Source organism: Bactrocera oleae, chromosome 4, assembly GCF_042242935.1.
Source record: "Bactrocera oleae isolate idBacOlea1 chromosome 4, idBacOlea1, whole genome shotgun sequence".
NCBI lineage: Eukaryota > Metazoa > Arthropoda > Insecta > Diptera > Tephritidae > Bactrocera > Bactrocera oleae.
In genome coordinates, this window is record NC_091538.1 from 67,481,550 (window position 1) to 67,502,094 (window position 20,545).

Consider the following 20,545-nt stretch of genomic DNA (forward strand, 5'->3'; position numbering starts at 1 on the left):
ATATTATATTATATAATAATAATTAACCAAAATTAAGAAACATGGTTTTCAACCATTTTCTTAGTAACTTTTACTAAGAAGAAGTATTGAAGTGGACATCTTTTCGTATATCATACAATTTTTAATTATTAGACATTTTTTTATTTACTCTTTTTCTTTCTTAACCTGAGTTAAAAAGTGTTTAACATTGGCGCCCAGCCTGTGTACTAATCGTAGTTTGAACTTTACATCCGATCAGAATTTTCTCTGTTTGGTTTTCGAAGGTTTTGCTGAAGCGCTTATAACGCTGTCGTTCATAGGAAATATAAAAAATTCAGCACATGTTTAGGTTGGATTAGTCTGGTCGGCTAATGAGCAACGCATAGACCAGTTTTAGTTCTTTGCGATACCAGATAGAGTGCCGTTACGCAGTCCATGAGGACTAGTCATCCTTTGGGAAGCCTGCGCTTGTCACGCATTTTAACATACTCTGTGGTCTCACTAACGAACCATACATCTTCCAGTGTCTCATACCGTAAAGAGTAGCCTTTGTGACCTGACACCCAGTAAAAGTGAAGTCGCTTGTTTCTGACGACACTATCCACTGCTACCCTGATTCTCAAAACACTTCTGACCAATATGTAAAACAAGTTTATAGGTGGTGTATTAGAGGCTAGCTCTCGGCTTTCCCCATAGCAAAGAAATCTGCTTCAAATATATGGTAGAGTACTTGTATATCCTTTAATCCAACGTCGTTCTCCATTTTCGAGCCACCCGCCTAAATGTTAAGTGTGTTTCGCGCAGCTAACTTGCCTTTACGGCAACTAGGTTTGCCTATCTTTACTCAAACTGCTAAACAATTTTTTTTTCAACTTTTTTTAGCTAAAAGAAGACAAAGAAGTTCGTAGCAAGATTTTTTACAAATGAAATTTATATATGTATTATTATTATAGGATAGAACCTACCTCATAAGGTACACAAGAACCTCTTTCAATTTAACTTTTACTATTATTTCATAAAACGGCATATATGTATGTATTAAAGTATTTTTTCGGCTGGAAGATACAGTCAATCTCGCTTTGATCTTTAATCAGAGATTCGAGCAACTAAACTATTCGTTTGTTTTAATACAAAAATATATATTTTATCTAAAAAAAAAAACATATATAATATTTTTGAAATTTGAAAGCTGGAATTAACATAAAAAATGTCATAAATCCTTATTTCGCAATTTATGTCTGTCACAAATAGTGTAAGCCAGTATGGTAAATTATTGAGCTATCAATGAAAAAATTAACTGTCAACTCAGGCGATGTTTAGTAGACAAAATAATAATAATTGATAATTATTCTTTAACCGAAAATAAAATTTAGGTTTTTCGAACTTTTAATACCCCGCTTTTAAGTTAAATAAAATACGATTATTATATAACATAGCAGAAATATGCAAAAAATTCTAATTCATACAAAGAAAAATAATTCAATATTGGAGTTTCAGAATTTTAGTTTTTTTTCATATTAAGAAACTCTATACTAGTTCAAATTTTAAAATTTTTCTCAACACAATTTCGCAGGCCGTTCACATCTAGTTCCAGTTAATTTGGAACAAATTCGTCCAAATATGTCAATAAAACGATATACTGCACATCATTCAAAATCACTCAAATTGTTTTGGTGTTTTATTTGTAGGAAAAATACTTGTAGCTGACGCTTTGCCTAAATCCGTCAAGGTTAACCCCATATTAGATTTGTTAGATTTGTACATAGCAATACACGATTAAGTAAAATATAGTAATTCAAATAAGTTATTATTAACTAAAATAATTCAAAGCGCCTCAGAAGTACGACAAACATACCAATTTCGTTATCAACTACAATATTTGTCAAAGTGAGCGAGCGTATTATCAAACTGTCACAACAAAGAATGCATATGACGGTGTTACTGAGACGAGATAATACCTACGGCATGTATGTATATTCAACGTAAAAAAAAAATAAAAAATGGAAGCGACGATGGAAAAAAATTTGAATGGTTATGTCATTGCAAAGTAATTATAATTGATAGTTGTTTCAAAAAAGAAAATACTATGGACTATACCAAAGAAAAAGAAAAATTGATAAATAATTAGAAGACTTCTTCCTACCTATTTTTTCCCAATATTTAGTCATCTAATATTAATATTATATAATTATTCTTATAGTTATAATTATTAAAATAATATCTTCACGCGATATCAGAAGCTTTTTTGAAAGCTGAGTGTTCATAACATCTTTCTTATGTTAGATTGACTTTCATATCGGGTTGAGGACTAAAAAGATGTTAACTGTTAAAAGTAAAAAGAATACACATCTTCAATTACAAGGAAGTCGATTTACATACTACTTAGTTTAATTGAGTCAATTAGCGTTTAAATGACTACCTTAAGAGCAGTTAATTACTACAAGTAAATATAAGTTTTCAAATTTTCACTCAAATCAACACTCAAAAGAAGCAAAAGTTAAAATATATGAAATCAATTCATAAAAATTATTTTTCCAATATTTAGTCCGCCAATATCATTATTATATTTCGACTCGATATGAGAATGTTCGGTCTTCCTATCGGTTAATTTTCTATATCAGGCATATGACTATAAAGATGATAAGGAGAAAAAAGATTACATATTTTCCAATACAGGGATGCTTTCTTTACAGACAAACACTTAATTGAGTCAATTAGCGTTTTCTGCAAGGCATACAGCTAATTGACTATACTAAGTGTAATTAATTACTAAATATACATATAAGTTTGAGAAATCGATTTATTTACTCCCTTTAAAAGCACAATATATATAATAAATTCATTAAAATAATGAAACGTGCTTGCCACTCTTACAGAAAAAAATTATAAATATCACACAATTTCCACTTATCCATTACTTTTCGGTGTATTATTCACAGAATTAAGTTTTATGTCAACGAATTTTATTGATTAATCGTAATTACAGATAGTCTGTTTGCCAATAATAAAGTATTAATATTAATTTGACTAATTCTAAGTAATTTGGAGCTAAAAATTTATCAACAATAAATATATTATAATATTTGATGGATCGAAACTCCCATTACAATGATGAATCGCCTGTAAAACTATAAATAAAACTATGCACTTATATAAAAGAGATTATATTCTTAACAGTAGGCATTACTCTTCACTTTGTAAAGAAGTTTCAATTGAATGACAGCGTAGTTTGTGCGCAATAGTTTTATTGGGGGGATAAAGTGTTTCGAAGAGAGTCCTAACCTTAAATTCAGCTGTAGCAGGGCAGTAATATTTTTAAAATTTGCTGGCGACACAATTGTTGGATTAAGATTATCTCAAATAGAAGCTTATAAGATTTTAAAGTCGGCTTGGCCTGATTAGTACATCTTTAAGGTTATGAATTTTCCTCCTAATCGGTCTATTTCTTAGATACTTTTTTAATTACCTAAATAACTTCAATTAGTTCATAATGCTCAGCCCAAGTACTTGTGTACTGCTTTTATATATTGTTTAATAAAAAATTCAGTAATATCTATCAGTCAAAGTAATCAAAAAAAGTAATCTTAATTGCAAATCGTCCCAATACTTAGAAAAAAGTTAAAATATTATTCTTAAGTGTTTTTCAACTATTTCTAAAATTATATTATTTTGTTTTACAAATCACAATGAAGTATCAGTATAAAAATAACAACAACGACAGTGTACTACAAGTATGTCAGCCAAAATCGTTGGAAGAGATAATCGACCAATGTTTAAGAGGCGAGCAAAACATTCACATTTATATACCAACCAATAAATATGCATATATAAGTGCTTATGTACTTTTATAGTACATATATACAAAGTCAATGTGACAAACTCTTAGAGCAACGTGCTTGATTAGAGCCCACGAGGGTTTTGTATGTACTTACTAATTTCGTTTTATTTTATTTTTTTTCCATTATTTATCTGTAAAGAGAGAAGAGAAAAACCCCGTAGAGAGTGGGCAGCTAATCGCCATCGCACTGTCATGTGCAAGCGAGGGCTCTTATCTCGTGCGCATTTGTTGATTACAATATTTTTTTCGCCTGTTGTTGTTTTTGTGGTTTTGATTTACATAAAAGCTCGTACTAAATTTCATTAACAGCGTAGAAAATGAAATTGAAATTTAAATTAAAACGGCAGTGAAAATTTACACAATTATGAGAGATTAAGCGGTACGTAAACGTAAGCGTAAAAGGAATGATAAGCTAGCAATGAAGTCAATGTGTAAATTGTGATTATTGTGCTTTTTGCGCTTTTGTATGATCAGTTAATTTGCTTTACTTATTAACAGTGATTCTGAATAATTTAAAGCATTTAGAAATTGTCAAAAAAAAATGAAAAAATTTTAAAAATACGAAAATTTGAATTATAAGGAAACTCTCGTGAAATTATTCAAATAATAAATAATCTCAAGCGATTAATCAATATTGTATTGTAGCGTAATTGATTGTGAATAGAAGTCACAACAACATTAATGTAACAATATTGCACCCACACGACTGTTAACATAATCTCCTCCACGCACTCTTATTTTTGCTTTTGTTGTTGTGCTTTACAAATTTGTGGCTTTAATTCAAAAATCAGCTACTGGGCTTGAATTATTTATTGTTAATATGTTTTTTTTATTTTACCTTTTTTTTGTAACTAACCGGTTGGGCATCGTTGATCCTGCTCTACTACGTGGGTTGTGTGGGTTCTTCAGAACGTTAAAGCGTTATATGTAGACACTGGTTGAGAGTTGGCATTGAATTGATCACGCATCTATTTCGCACCTCTCAAGTTCCATTTAAGCATATGCTTATGCATATAAACACATCTTTTTGTATTATCTTCACTTTTGTGTAAAGGTTTGGCACAAGTTTATTGGTTGGAAAGAAGTGTTTTGTTTTTTATTCAAAGGAAAAATAAATAATTTGATATATATTTGTCTGATCGTCAAAACATATAAATGAGGTCGAGTACAAAAAAATGGCAAAAAACTAGAACAGTCGATATTCTTAAGCTTCTCTTGAGGCGAGTTTTTCACCAGCCATATCATTCGCTTTTGGGAAAATACTTCCCACAGACGCTTATATTGCTGATAGTACAGGTCCAAATTAAGACTTAGTGGATGATTTCCTGCCAATCTCAACAAACACACAACAAGTCCTCCTGACTTAGATACCGTTTTCTAATTTTTTAACTTAATTTTTTACCGTCAATAACCATCCGCTACAGCATAGATTTTCGATTAAGTTAAGCGTAGAGATTTATATTGACATTTTTTTTAATGAGTTAAAAAATTCAAAAAAAAAAATAAACAAATTTGCATTAAAATAGTACAATTTCAACCGTTAATATTTTTTATATTTACGAAAAGCTCACAATAGACCATTTTTAAAGAGCATTCATTTTTCAACAAAATCGATCTGATAATACGAAAAAAATAGAAAGATGTAAGGTGAGGCTCTCTTAGAGGTGCCTAAAAACATATTTTTCAGACGATCAAGCGATAAAAATATTCGTTTTTTCACCCACCCTAATATATGTATTCATTCTAAACATCTCTAGCATCCATTTCTGCAGGTACATAGCCTAATATTACTTATACAAAGTTCCTTTTTAAAACTTTTTTGACTTCACTTAATGAAATCTTCAAACTAACTTGACATAGATTACGTAGGCCTTGCATCACTAACCGATAGTTTTAAAAGGGTTCAAAAGAACGCACACCTTACAGAATAGCGAATGCAGCACTGCAAGTGAGATAGCAAGTATAATTTCTGAAGCAAATGGACTATAAACAAAAATATAAATAAACCTCAAATCTCTGGGTCCGTGAATGCAGTTTTGAAAATGTGAAGCTACTAAAAAAAAATTTTGTTCAACTATGCAAATACGATCAGTTTTTCGGCGTTTATAATGAAAAAAATACATGTACAATAACTAGTAATAAATAAATAACTAATTGATAAGTCCAAAAAGGCTTGAAGAGCTATCAAATGCATTGCACAATCAACAAATGTTAGCAAGCGCTTACCACCTGCCGAGCCCACATAGAATTCTACTATTTCCTATACATTTACAAATTTTTAAACACACCACACCTATTTTGCTTATCATTCGCTGCAATCACGGCCGAAACTCACTTAACACCTTTTATAGTCAATTCGATTAGGCTACTTTAAACGCATTCACTCTGTTATTTTTTTTTTTTATTTGGTAGCAATTTTTTACTGAATTTATTTTCCTTTTTTCCAACGGCATTTAACAGCTCTAAACGGCAATTTCAAAAAAATTTTCCATTAGCTGTGGCATTTTTGGGGTTAACTGCAAGTTAATTGCATGTAGACATATTAATTTTATATGTCTATACAGATGCATTATGGTGGAACGAAATATTTGTAAGCAGAAATACGAATACATATAAAAGTTATATTTATTTTTTTTTTGTTAAACTTCTGAATGAAAATTTTGTCTGTAAAAGAGGTAGGTTTAGAAATTGAAAAGAGAATTTGTTTAAAAGTGATTTCTGGCGCAAATTCTAAACTTACCCATCTTAGTTTTTCATCTAGTAAGACAGCAGAATAGACATCAACAGCAGCATATTCTTTATCAATTATCTTCATGCTCTCTTCTCAAATAAAATTTAAAAAGGATAGCTATGAACTACGGAATTGTCAAAAAATAATAATTTTTGACTTATGCGATTTTTAACTACAAAAAATTATCTTCACTAATGTCGATAGTTTTATAGTTTGGAGCTTAACTTTTTGAGTCAAATGTATAATTGATTTAGTTTCTTAGGCTTACACATTAGCTGGTAATTAGCAGCAGCGAGGAGATTCGGGACAATTTTTTATTATGAAAATCACTTTAGAATTAGGAGGGAGCCGTGAGTGTAATAAAACGTGTACCGAGAGACGAATCCAGGAAAATGTTGAGAAGCCGGTAATTTTATATGCAATTTACAACAATAATATTCTTAGCAATTCATATTAAACCCATTTTTTATATTATTGTGAGTTTATCTTAAACATCCGCAATCTGAACTGCTAGTTGACGATGAAGATTGGGCAACACAAAACCTGCGTACCTTTCTGAGCTAAGAATGTTTCGCAAGCATGTCGGCAGCCTTTGTAGTAAAGCAAATGATTAGTGGCATGTGGCGTTGTTGATTTCAGAAACAATAACAAACTCAAATACATATAAATATAGACACTTTAAATCGCACACTGAATCTGTTGCTGCCTGTATCAAAGGGGACGAAACATCTTACCGCAAAGATTAAAAATTATTGTTTCCTAAGGAGTTATATCCACTAGCAAGTCAGAAAAAAACCCTTTTTGTACATTTTTTAAGCGTCATTTTATTTAATAAGTAGCATTAAAATAAATAAACAGCATTTTACACTACGTTTACACTAAGTTAAAACATATTCACAACTACGCACATATCTCCAAAACTATTTTCCCAATCAACTTCAAATTTTCCAAAGGCTTTACATTATGCTAGTTCCATCCACTTTTTAATGTAATTTTCATTCGCCAAATCCATTTTAGAACGTGGCCACAACAACAATTAATTTAGATCAAAATTCTGTAGCAAATTTCAATTATTCAACTCGCGTTTAATTAACAGTAACACATAAATATACATGGAAATTATTTAGCAGCAAATTCCAAAGTGAAAACTCCGAAATTCGCAAAAACACACACGCGCACACATATACACAGACACGAGGCATTTCTAGTGCGCGTATGTAGTTCACACAAAAATGCAACTGTAATTAGCGTATAGTGAATTATTTGCGAAAGTTAATTAGTGAATTTTTGTGCAAGTAAATAGCAAAAACAAATGACAACAACAACAACAACAGTAACAGAATACTCATATGTGGTTGCATGGCTATACACATAAGTATGTGCAGCTTGCATGCGTGTACACCTCGTATATGTATAAACACACACACATGTGTATGTGTATTTGTTTTGTATTATAACATCAACAACGTCAGCAACAAATTAGCTTTGGACTTTTAACATTATTACACCTGTCAACTAATAACTGTCGACGCGGCGGCGGTTAACCCACAAAACCAGCACAGTGTGCTCCAAACTAGTTGATGTCCAGTGGAAAATGTTCGCACTCCAGTTTGTTTATTTTATTGTTATTCTTTTTCACATGAAGTTTGTAATGAATGAAGATGGAACTATAATTAATTTAAATACAAATTTTCGCATTTATCAAACTGTAATGGAAGTTGTTGTTTTAGTTTGGTGATATAGCATGAAAAAATATTTGATTGAAGAGTTAGATAAAAATTGATAATTTCAAAATTAATAAAAGTTCAAAAATTAAGCAGCGTAATTTTAGTAGATAACTTATTTTAATCATCACTTTAGTGGTGCTACTCGAATTGCTGTACCGGTAATAATCGGTTACAACGGAGGCGGAGTTATTTTGAAAGTTCATCTTTCTTCAATTTTCTGTGGTTAAAAGTACTTTTGGAAGACACTTGTGATCTCTATAGATACGACACGCGGCTTTTTTCTAATACTTACATTTTTAAATACGTAATACCTTTCGAATGGAATGTCCGAATCGAATACTTCAAATAGTTATACAAATAATCTATCTTGAATATGAAGTAATTAATTTTAATAAGGATTAATACTGAGGTACAAGTAAAGAGCTTTTACAGAGCCGGCATTTTATTATTAGTATTTTTTTTAATAAATTATATGTTTTACAAAGTCGTAGTACATTAGCGCTTTGCCTTAGTCTAAAGCATGAAGGAATATTGTATTGTAGGTGTTCAGTTAGTACATACAATTGATTCTCTCTCTCTCTCTCTCTCTCTTACAATAATATCACTGTGGCTCCGTTGCAAGAACCTGCATAATTACGACTTTAAACAGTTTTTTAAATATAATTTTGGATCTGGAAAGGAGGTTAACGTTTTTTCTTATTTTGTGGTTGTTTAAGATTAGATTAAGGCATTTGAACTACCCAAGGTAGCCATCATTCAAGATAATTTTCATCAAAAAAGATAATTTTAATTCTAAAATTTGTTCGCGTCATCATTTCTGAAAACCTTGTCCTGCCCCTGTGTTTATTGGTAATTTCTTCTTCTTCTTTAGTTATACATAAAACAATTTTTATCATTTATTATATATGTACACCTGTAGTTTGCTACTTATCGATAAACTTTCTGATATTTTTTTTTAATTGCACACACTATTATTATTTTTTATTTCAATCAAAGTCATAATTATTACTGTTATCAGGCTTTTCTTCTTTGCTTACTTTGAAATTTTGTTAAATTCTATTTTTGTACTAAGCGAGGGCACTCAAAAGTGAACTAAATATAAACCCTTCATAAACTTTATGAACTACAAATAAACCCCTTCCAAATTAGTAAACAAAATTTCACACAAATTAACGATCTTTATCTATTATAAGAATGTGTGATGTTCTCATGATATACATACATATGTATATGATGTAAAATATCTTATAATTTGAGCAATTTTGAAGCAAAGCAATTTGCCATTGAGGCTTTTTAAATATTTGTAACACTTTCAAATCCCACTTCAAAGCGCTCACCACAACCGCACTTTGCATACCTACCCTACACACTCGTACACACGCCTTCGGTTTGCTGCGAAGGAATTTAACCTATAATTATTTTATCCCACTACGCTAATAGCTACATACAAACGCATTAATATCACAATCGCTTACACATTTATTAACTGCTACAGATAGTTTGATTATTACGATTAATATTGTTATTGTTATTGTCATTATTGGCGCCGCAATCTCTGCACGAAACTGCCTACACAGACGGCTGCTCGGCGAACGCACCAGCAATTTGAGCGTTTTGCATACTTGGCATAGGCGCACAAACGCACATACATACATATATACCTACAAACATGCACACATATTTAAATCCATATGTAGATCTGGGAGCGCTGGCTGAAAATGCGAACGCTCGCATGTTAATAAATATAAATAAACTGTATAAATAAGATACATTGAATATCACAAATTTATCACAAACTCACACATGCTTATTCATATGAGTTTGTATGTGTGTTTGCTTGTATATTTATTTATTTTTGTTTATTTGTATGAACACAATTTGAAATGAGATGACGTCAATTAAACGCACATAAACGCATGCTGTGTTATATATACTAATATATTGTATTATATTTCTATACACATATGTACGTACATAGCTGCGTATATAAGAGTACGAAGGTTTATGTTTATACGTGTGGGGATTTAGTACAATTAGTGATCTATGGCTACATACAAAAGGTAGTTGTGTACTTTGGTAGTTAAGGCCAAATTGGAAATTTGTAAGTTTTAGATGAGGGACTAAATATGTTTAGATATATACATAAAATCGCATATGCTATAAATTTATAAACGTTTGTATTGCATAAGATTTTGAAAACTTTAAATTATTTTATCAATTTTGGGCTCCATTGAAAAAGGGCCGTTTCAGAGAAATTTTCCTTGCCAACAACATGAAAACATCGAGAACAAAGCGTTTAAGGTTTTGGAAGCCCATTACTCTAAATTACTTACAAATACGAAATAATCATTCCGAAACTATTTATCGAATCGACTTCAAATTTTCGGAGAATATACTCAAATATATGTATGTACATTCGATTGTATGCAAAAAAGTGGAAGTTTTGAAATTCATAAATGGATGTAACCCATTAAAGTTATCACATGTGAATACTGAAGACTCACTGAGGTGGCCTTACTTCAAATAAAGAAAAACTGAAATCACTCTTTATTCTTTCCTAAACATCGAAATGTACCAAAATCAAAATGTGTCTTTGGTGAAATAAGTTCACATATTATTGGTGTATATATTTACTAAAATCAAATTATAACCGTTATGGTGGGGCGTGACTCGACTAAAATAATGTCAAAATTCAAATTAATTGTTTCAAATGGGTCAATGAAACAAATGAAAAAGTTTTCGAAAATATAAAAATTAATAACTCCTTAGTAAGTAGTAACGGTTTTGTGCATGTAACTAATTGCTTCAGTTTCACTTCCATTCACTTGGAGGCATTTAGGGGGGACATTTATTTCCTAGAGGGTTGCATGCGTATCTAGCACTTATTTTTTCATATCTACGTTTGCTTAATAAACATAATACTTGTAGAATAAAAAATATTTATTAATAAAATAAATGTGATTGCTTACCTTGGGGATTTGTTGATATCAAATATTATACTAAACTTTTTTCATTTGTGCATACACAGTGTACTCGTATTTGTAGACGCACAATATTGGAAATTCCTCGAAAATTTTATTAACAATATTTTAGTTTTTTAGTTGGCATTTTATCTAGAAAGTATATGTTAACTAATAATACTGTAATACTTAGCTATATCTGTTGTTACGTTTAAAGGCACATAAAATTTATAATAATAATGCAACTTAGCACAAGTTGATAGATATTGCAAAAATTATGGGGGAAATGATTAAAGATTCCTTATCAGCAAATCAACAAGTACTGATCTCTCATCTTTGTCGATAGTTCTACATTTCTAAATAGGTATATATGATATCTCTCTTTGGGCCATCATCACTACAAAATGCTTCTCAACTAACCTCATGAAAAACCCACTCTATAAATCTCTCATAGAATTATTGACTAACAGAAACAGATCGATTTCATGACTTCTACCTAAGATTTTTAATATTGTTCGGATAAAATTGCATAAGTTAACAAATACCGATTTCTTGGATCTCGTCTGAACTGTGAAAAATTATATAAAGAGATAATCTGAAGGATTGCAGGATAGTTTTAAGTTTACAAAGTTTTGTAAATAAAATAAGATAGGAAATTCTACTAATTCAATTCAAGTTAATTTATTATACGCTGAATAGGGTACAGGTCTGCCCGTCTTTATACACGTGTACAAGCCCCTTAGTTTTTGAGATATCATTCTGAAACTTTGCACACATTCTTTTAAGCTCAAGACTCTGCTCATTTGTCGGAACCGCCGATAGACGAGAAGGTCCACTACAGCATATAGCTGCCATCCAAACTGACCGACCCGAATTAATTCCTGGTATGGACAGCTCTCTTATTTGTAAAGGTATCTTCATGAAATTTGACTTGGATTATTTTTCAAATAATTGATATAATATCCGAATATATTGTTCAGATCGAACGACTATAGCATATAGCTGCCAAACAAACTAATCGATCAAAGTGAAGACAGGATTGATCTTCACAAACAATTTTTTTTTTTGATCTAAAGTAAACTTAATTCAACCTGAAGGTGGTTCATATGGAAATGGAGTTCTTTACAAGAACTTTGTGCGTTCTCCTATTATTTATTAATAAAATATGGTTTGATGAACTTATGATCTGATTAACTTATTACACATAACTGTATTATGATGTTTTATGTGAACGTATATATTTTTCAAACCTACATGTATATGCCAGTTGTAGATACTTGCTTACTAAACGATAATTTACCGTATGGCCTTCTACCACCGAAAGCTCTGATTGCATTGGCATAAAATTTACATTTTCAATATTTTTCGAATAGTTTTCTTCGTAAGCTTGAATATCGTAGTATTGAAATTTTTATCTCGACAGCTATCGATTACCTGCGTAGCAAACATAAATCACTGCGCAATCCAAGCGCTTTGAAACTATCGATTAAAACACCAGTTCGTTTTTAGGTGTGCTTGTTGTTGTTGTTTTTGTTTGAGTTACGCCAAGTTAATTGAATAAAATAAATTTGCATAATTGCGCAAAAACTTCTCTATGAATTCTGCAAAATTTGCACAAAAGCACACACACACACACACAACCACACACGTACAGTTGCGAGTGCAGCGCTTGGCTACAAGCTTACGTTGCGATCGCTGAGAAAGATATGCAAATTTAATTGAGCCATATTTGGCTGTGCAACGCAAACAATATTATGCGGCATATTAGCAAATGCAATAAACAAACAACAACAAGAAGAACAACAAATATGCTTTGGGTGCGCGTAAGAAGTGAGTAAGCGAGCTACAACAACAAATGCAATGATTGTGTTGCAATCAACAGACAAGCAAGCAAACAGCACAACAGCAGTGATAAGTGTAGCGTGCAGCACGTGCATACCTTAGGCGGTTGGTTCGCTTCAGTTGTGCTGCTTGGTTGTTTGTGTGCCTGTGTGTATGTATATGTGAGTGTATTTGTGTGTGTGTGTGTGTGGGTGTTAGCAGTAGGAGCGGCAGATAAACCGCACTTTTTCAACGATTCAATAAGCGTCATTAAACAAATTTGCATTGTCATTGCATCGCTGTCGCGGCTGAGGCCAACGTTAACGCCAATATCAACAGCAGTTCGGCGTGGCATCGCATGTTAAGTTGCGTTAAATTGCGCCACTAAAAACATTTGCACTGCAGCGCATATTAAATGCAGATAATATATCAACCAGTCAACCAATATGCTTTGAGTTTGATTTTGATCGGCCAGTTTGTGTGGCAGTTATATGCTATGGTGGTTCCATCTAAACAATATATTCGAAGGTCTTGAAGCCTTGTCTTGGACAATAATTCCTGTCAAATTTCGTGAAAATATCTTGTCAACTAAGAAAGTTTTCCATACAAGCACTTGATTTGGATCAGTCAGTTTGTATGACAGCTAAGTCCTATATTGATCCGATATCGGCGATTCCGCTAAATGAGCAGTATCTTGGGGAGGAAAGCATGTATGCAAAATTTCAGATCGATATCTCATAAACTGAGGAAACGGACGGACGTTTTTCTTTTGGGTAATACCAACTTCGTGGTATATATTAATTAATTCCAATTAATTCCAATTAATTATAATTTATTGAAAATTGAAAAAAATATTTCAAAATTTTATTTTTATTAATATTGTAGATAAACTTACCTCCAAAACAACTTCTATGTTCACTCCCTATAAACAATTCCAAATATTTTGCTCACTGGGCAATTGTTCGTGCCTGCTTTAGCGCCAGCAATTGCATTATGGAACGCTGGCGCACCAACTCTGGCTCAAGTGGCAATAAAATTGATTTCCAATTGAAAATCACGAATTCGTAGAAATCACAAGCGACTAAAACATATGGCGCAGAGGGAGAGAGTGTGAGGCGGATTTGTGTGGCAAGTGGGTGACATGCAACGGCGCTGGCATTTGTATGGAGCTGCCTATATACAGTTATACTGCCGTACAATACGTTGTGCACCGGGGCGTATACGTATCACGCGATTAAATCAAATTATCTGATTTGTGAACTCTTTACCCGCCGCAAATTGAAGTGCGCTGCTGTGCTTGTTGCAACATTAGTATGCAACCAATCAAATTCGATTCAGCGTTATTTATTAAGAGCAAAACATTTTCTATTTTGCTGCGTTAATATTTGGAAAAATCGCTAACGACTGCGGCTGTTGGAAAGCATTGACAGCTGTCAGTTGTGTCAGTTGAGCATGCGCAGCTGGCAGCAAAGCATGCTTTCCACCTCAGATATATTAACTTGTTGCATTTATGTGCTTCTAAACGAATTTTAGCGTTATCTTTTGTTTAGCTTGCGGCTTGCGGCTAATGTAGTCTTGTATGCTGTTTTGCTTTGGCAGCACTGCTACAGTTTGAGCGCACATCGCTGTCTTCACAGGTAATTCTGCCACTTCAAATGTTGCCTTTAGCCTTTGCCACATTAACAAGTGCATTCAGTGTAATAATTTCAGTAACAAATTCTGTGAATAATGTCAAAAGGAATTAATACAACTTGAATGTCATAAATTTTGTGCGAATAATGGTAATATGGTAAGCAATGGTTTTATTAAGTAATTATATCTCGAACAGGGTATATTAAGTATGCCACGCAGTTTGTGGTGAAACATAGAAGGAAACTAAGAAGACCCTATAAAATATATGTTGTGTATCTATATATATATAAAGAAATGATCAGAATTGCGTACTACTCCCCCAGTTTTTTCGATATCGATTAGAAATTTTGTACACGCCCTTTTCTCGCTAAGAAACTACTCATTTGTCAGAATCGCTAATATTGCACCTCTTCAATATATAGCTGCCATACAAACTGGTCGATGAAAATCAAGTGCTTGTATGGAATACTTTTTTATTTGAAGAGATATCATCACGCAAATTCTCAGCAAGTATTACCAAAGCAACACTATAATCTCAAAAAATATTCTTCAGTTCGCACTTCTATAGCGTATAGTTGTCAAACAAACTGATCGATGCAAATCAAACTCATTGATTTTTTTTTTTTTTTTTTTTTTTTTAGTTAAAGGTATTATGGCTTCGGTGCAATCGGAGTTAGTGGCGTTTCTTCTGTTTTAACAAATTTATTTTTCACCATTTTCGCAACCAATTTTTTATGTTTAACGCCCTTAATACTAACACTAGGCTCAAAGTCTACACGAGAAGATTTTAAGAAGACAAATTTCCTATTAAAAATACTTAGTTGTGCTTGATAGTGCTACCATTATGAATTACATAGCATTTCTCTCCTTGTACAATAGATTCTCTAAGTTATTGTATAATTTTCTCATTGAGTATAAGTTTTCACCACAGTATACATAGCCTAGTTAGCCAGTTAGGTAAGGCTTACAGCGTTAGATTGTATATAATAAACAAAGATTTTAAATTTTATATGGAGAAGCTTTTTTCACACATTTATGAACCACCGTGATATACAATTAAAGCATTTTGTTAAAAAAATTTTAATTGAATTGTAATTTTAATTAAAATATATAAATACCTATGTGACACTATCAGAACACAGTTAAAAAATTAAATTATTTTTCTAAGAAAAAATTCGAATACTAACAGCTTTTCATATTCAAAACAATAGTTGCACTATTAACTAGCCTATTTAACAACGCTCCACTTGCTTTTTTCAATATATATCGCAGTTCACAAAAAAATGTAATTGCATAGTAAACAATAATACAACAAAAAGGCAGTGATAACCTTCGGCGGATAAAAGCGAACATAAAAAAATGTGCCATAATGTGAGCGATATAAAGCGAGAACAAACTATCTCTGAAAAGATAGTAAAATATCAGCAAACATGGTGATAGAAGTTACACGAAAATATACTAACTATATCTAAAAACTGCAAACAGACGCGGATGTTATCTTATCAGATGTTAATTGGTTCTCACACGGGCGAAAGCACACGCATTCGTGGAAAACATAGACAAATATGCTTGGCATAATTCACCGGTGCAGGTGTGTGTTATATGTATGTACTTTGTGGCCCGGTAGGAAAGTGAAATTTTAAATACTCAATCTGCCCAGATATGTACTATGTATTGAGTGGAATAGTGAGCAAAACAATGAAGACGGAATGGAAGGGGTATAAAACACTACTGCATCATTTATCTTTAAACGCGTTTTACTCAAAACAGTATTTTTCAAAACTACTGCAGTGATAACCATACTCGAAGACTCTATATATTCTGTATATGGTTCTTCATAAAGCCTGCCAGTTTTCCAGCTGATAAAAAACTGAATTTTGGTACGCCAAAAACGACGAAAATTTTGACTTAAATTTTACCGTAATATTTTTAATGCTTTATTTTATTTTTTTTTAATTTTAAAATATTGTAATTGGTACAGTATTTGCCTTAATTAATTTCCAAAAATTTCACACTTGTTGAGCCTTTTAAATATTATTTTATAGTTCACTGCAGAACCACAATTGCATTGCTTTTCGCATACCTTTTTTTTCAGATTTTGTCACTGATATTATATTATTCTCACCCACTGCTATCTCCTTACAAGTTGCGTCGTTTTATTTATTACCACTGCTTTATATCTATACTGTTCAATATTTACCGTTATTTATGTGGCGCAGCGTTGCGTTTTTCGAGAATCCGTGCGACTCTATTCAGCTGGTATTTTTACACCCATTTACTTTGGTGTCAGCAGCTGCAAAATACGCGCGCTAATTTTTATCTCGAAAACTATAAGAGCGAACAGACCATGGGTAAATGCCTGTACAGTATTTTTTTCAAATTCAGTTTACAAAAACGTGGCTAACCGCGCGGCACGGCTGCAATTCATTGCTTCTACGTTTAAGCGCAAATATTTTTATTTATTGTGAATAAATAAATGCTAAAATAAATAATTAAAGCGCGAATAAGAAAAGAAACGAGTAGAAAAGGAAAAGCGTTTTTATGCATTTTATGCAGGGTGCCAGAGTCACGTTGGGATTCTTGCACTTTTTAGTATTACTAATTAACATATGGCACCTCAGTGATAAGGCATAATTGATTTGCAACAAATTTATTTTGTTAAATTTCGTATGCTTAATTTCATTAGCGTGTTTGAGAGAGAAAACTATTTCAAATGAAAAAATATAAGGCTACAAATACTAAATACAATTAAAAAATAAATTAAATAAAAAATAAGAAAAAAAAAGTTAACAATACAAATAAAAAAGTAAAGAACCGGATTTTGTTTGGACAGTTTGTATGGAAGTTATAGCGGTGGTTTCCACAAATGGGCAGTTTTTGGCGAAGAAAAGAACGTGTGCCAAATTTTAGAACTTTATCTCAAAATCTGTAAAACTAGTGCGCGTATAAACTGACAGATGGACAGACAGACCTGTTACCCTATTTTGTTAAATAAAGTTAACATAAAACTATAAAAAATTTGAAAAGAAAATGCTAAGTTAATAGTGAAACCTCTCGGCTTTAAGCTGCCAATACTATGACTGTAAAGAGTTACAATGAGGAAATGCTACAGAAAGCAACCAGCTGTCAAAGTAAACACTTGTGTTTGACGTTTATATTTGGAATACTTAGAAAATTTTCATGTAACTGCACTTATACTGGAACAACGTCGTTCACAAATCTGGGATATATATTGGCAATAGAGGATTTCGGGGCGGCAAACTTAAAAATTACAACAATCAAATAATTTTCAAAATAAAATAAAATTCTAGTAATTAGAATGCGAATAATCTTGAAATAACTATCCAAACAAGCAAGCCGCAAAAAGCATACAACGCATAGAACCAACACACTATTTGAACGAAATTTTGGCGACTAACAAGAATTAGATCGCTAATTGGCAGTTTAACTCTGTGATTTGACTCTATTGAACAATCTGCTGGCGGGTACAATACACAAAAGGTCTGTGCTGATTAAGTAATTACGTATGATTATTTGGAAACTTATATTAGGCGCATTATTGCTGACCTAAAACACCTTTTATATTGACAGTAACGAAACACTGAAAAAAATCAATATAATAAAAAAAATGTTAAGAAATTACTAAAAAAAAAATAATAACAAAGTATTACAACTACAAATTATGATAAGGCTTAACAAGTAAACCACATCATAAAAATATGACTCAAAGAGGTTCATGGATCAAGATAATGACAAATAAAAATCCAAAAATTACCAGAAAATTAAAAGGCTAAATAAATTAAAAATAATAAAAAGCTTAACTAGTTTAATGATGACTGACAAAAGCTACAGTATTTAATATTAAAACATATATTTTTTATATATTATAATAAATATTTTAAATACAAATAATACACTTAGAGAAAAAGCACAGCAGCGGTAAACATGTATCGGCTTTTAGAAATACTTATATCATAAAAATTAACAATAGCACCATTATTGCTTCCCACTCTTCAGACAGCAAAATAGATCAACGCATTGTCCGTGGACTTTAGAGGCGCTGTAAAATGTACTTGAAACGGCACAATAACCTCTGCTGCCGACGCAATAGTAAGTAACGCTGATTCCTTATAAGTTTTTCATCCTATTCTTTCGCTTTCAATTAGCTCGAGAGCACTTGATTGCAACTGACATGCGGCATTTGAGCTCTTCACTAAACTCTTTGTGATTGCGGCCTTTCGTTTCAGCATACCTTTTAAATATTTTTTTTTATTTTAATGCAATATCTATGAACATTTGTATATATGTGCCTATATTCGTATGTTTACGTGACGCTACCTGATTTATCGATAAAAAAAATTATCTAATTAAGTTATTGATTTTTTTGTGCTGATAAACACATTTTTCTGGAAGACTAACTGATTTCACTACATATTTTCTTGACCTGAAAACCCTTAAGAATATAATTTAATAGCCACATTGGGTACTATGGAGCAAATGTTAAGAACTCTGTCATGAAAAGGTCACTGTTTTGTGGACACTGTAAGTAGGATATAATTTTTGTACACCATAAAAGAAAGAGTAAGCATATATTTAAATATATTTTAATTTTTAGTGCTTATACATGATTTGATTTACTCTCGCCTCAACTTGTCTTGACATGTACGACAATTCGGTTATAAAAATTTGACACTTTAAGAAAATATTGATGGTTATTGTTGCAGCATTAAATATTCCCTAATAGTTTTTGAAAATAAAGCGGAGTTGAAAAAATAAAAGCCAAATCTCTTCTGATGGTTTGGAACGTGTTATTCTGGAACACCTCTAATGGATCGAGTCCACTTACTATATGAGATGATTTGGATATTTTTGCAAAAACAATGAAAAATTTAGTTCAAAAATTTATGCACGTCAACGAAACACAAACAAAAAATACAACTCGACCGTTGTAGTGACACAAATATTACTTCCGAGAAAAGCGGAACTATGACCTACAAAAAGTGTACGAAAAATTTGATACATCGTTAGAGCGCCTGGATTAACTCAAAATGAAACCGAGAACAAAAGAGCTTCTAACACGCACTGTATTTGCTTTAAGAAAATTGAATACCAGCTGATAAGTTGTCAGGTAGTAAGTTTTCCAATTCACCCCTGTATTTTTTTATCTTTTGTGCAACTTTAGTCTATTTAGCTTGCTTAACTATGGTTGAAAAGGCCTATATACAAGTATAGTATGCCTCATAAAACCCTTTCATATAAAGTACTGAAATAATACACTCCCTTTTTCAATAATTTTCTTGCCCGTTCGAGCACCCTTAAAAACTTCATACAAAAATATTATGTAATTGGCAACCGTATGTTCGCTTCATACTCGTCAAATGCGAGAAAAATGAATAACATAAATAATAAAAATTAAATTTTTACAAAACGAAATCGAACACAATTTGTAAGGAAATAAAGTCAAAATGACAATTATGAGCGAATATAATGTCAGAAAAAGCTTGCAGAGAAGTGAACGCGGCAGCGAAGTGCAAACTGCCAGCAAAAATGTTAAACATAGTGTACGAGTGGTGAAAAATCAACCGACTGGCAGAATAGATAGCGTCGAGACAGGACGAGCGTCGCTTGACTCAGCAAAGTCGGAGGACAAGCGCGCATCAGAACATCTGGTTAGGATACAGCAGCTGCGCGCCAGCGACGGCTTGGACTCAGCGCGTAATAGTGCTCCGTTTACCAATTTTAAAGGCAAAGGCTCAATTGCTCCTATAGTCTGCAAAACCAGATTATCAGAGGCCATTGAGCGGCTCTCTTCGTACAATGATCGTGCCATACAAACGACAATCGAAAGGTGGCGTTT

At 32.1% G+C, this 20,545-nt stretch overlaps 1 protein-coding gene across 1 annotated transcript in view; it reads left to right on the forward strand.

Moving 5' to 3' along the window:
* The window catches only part of Pde8 (phosphodiesterase 8), a 60,890-nt gene that overhangs the window by 791 nt on the left and 39,554 nt on the right, over nt 1-20,545 (forward strand). The window lies entirely within an intron of this gene.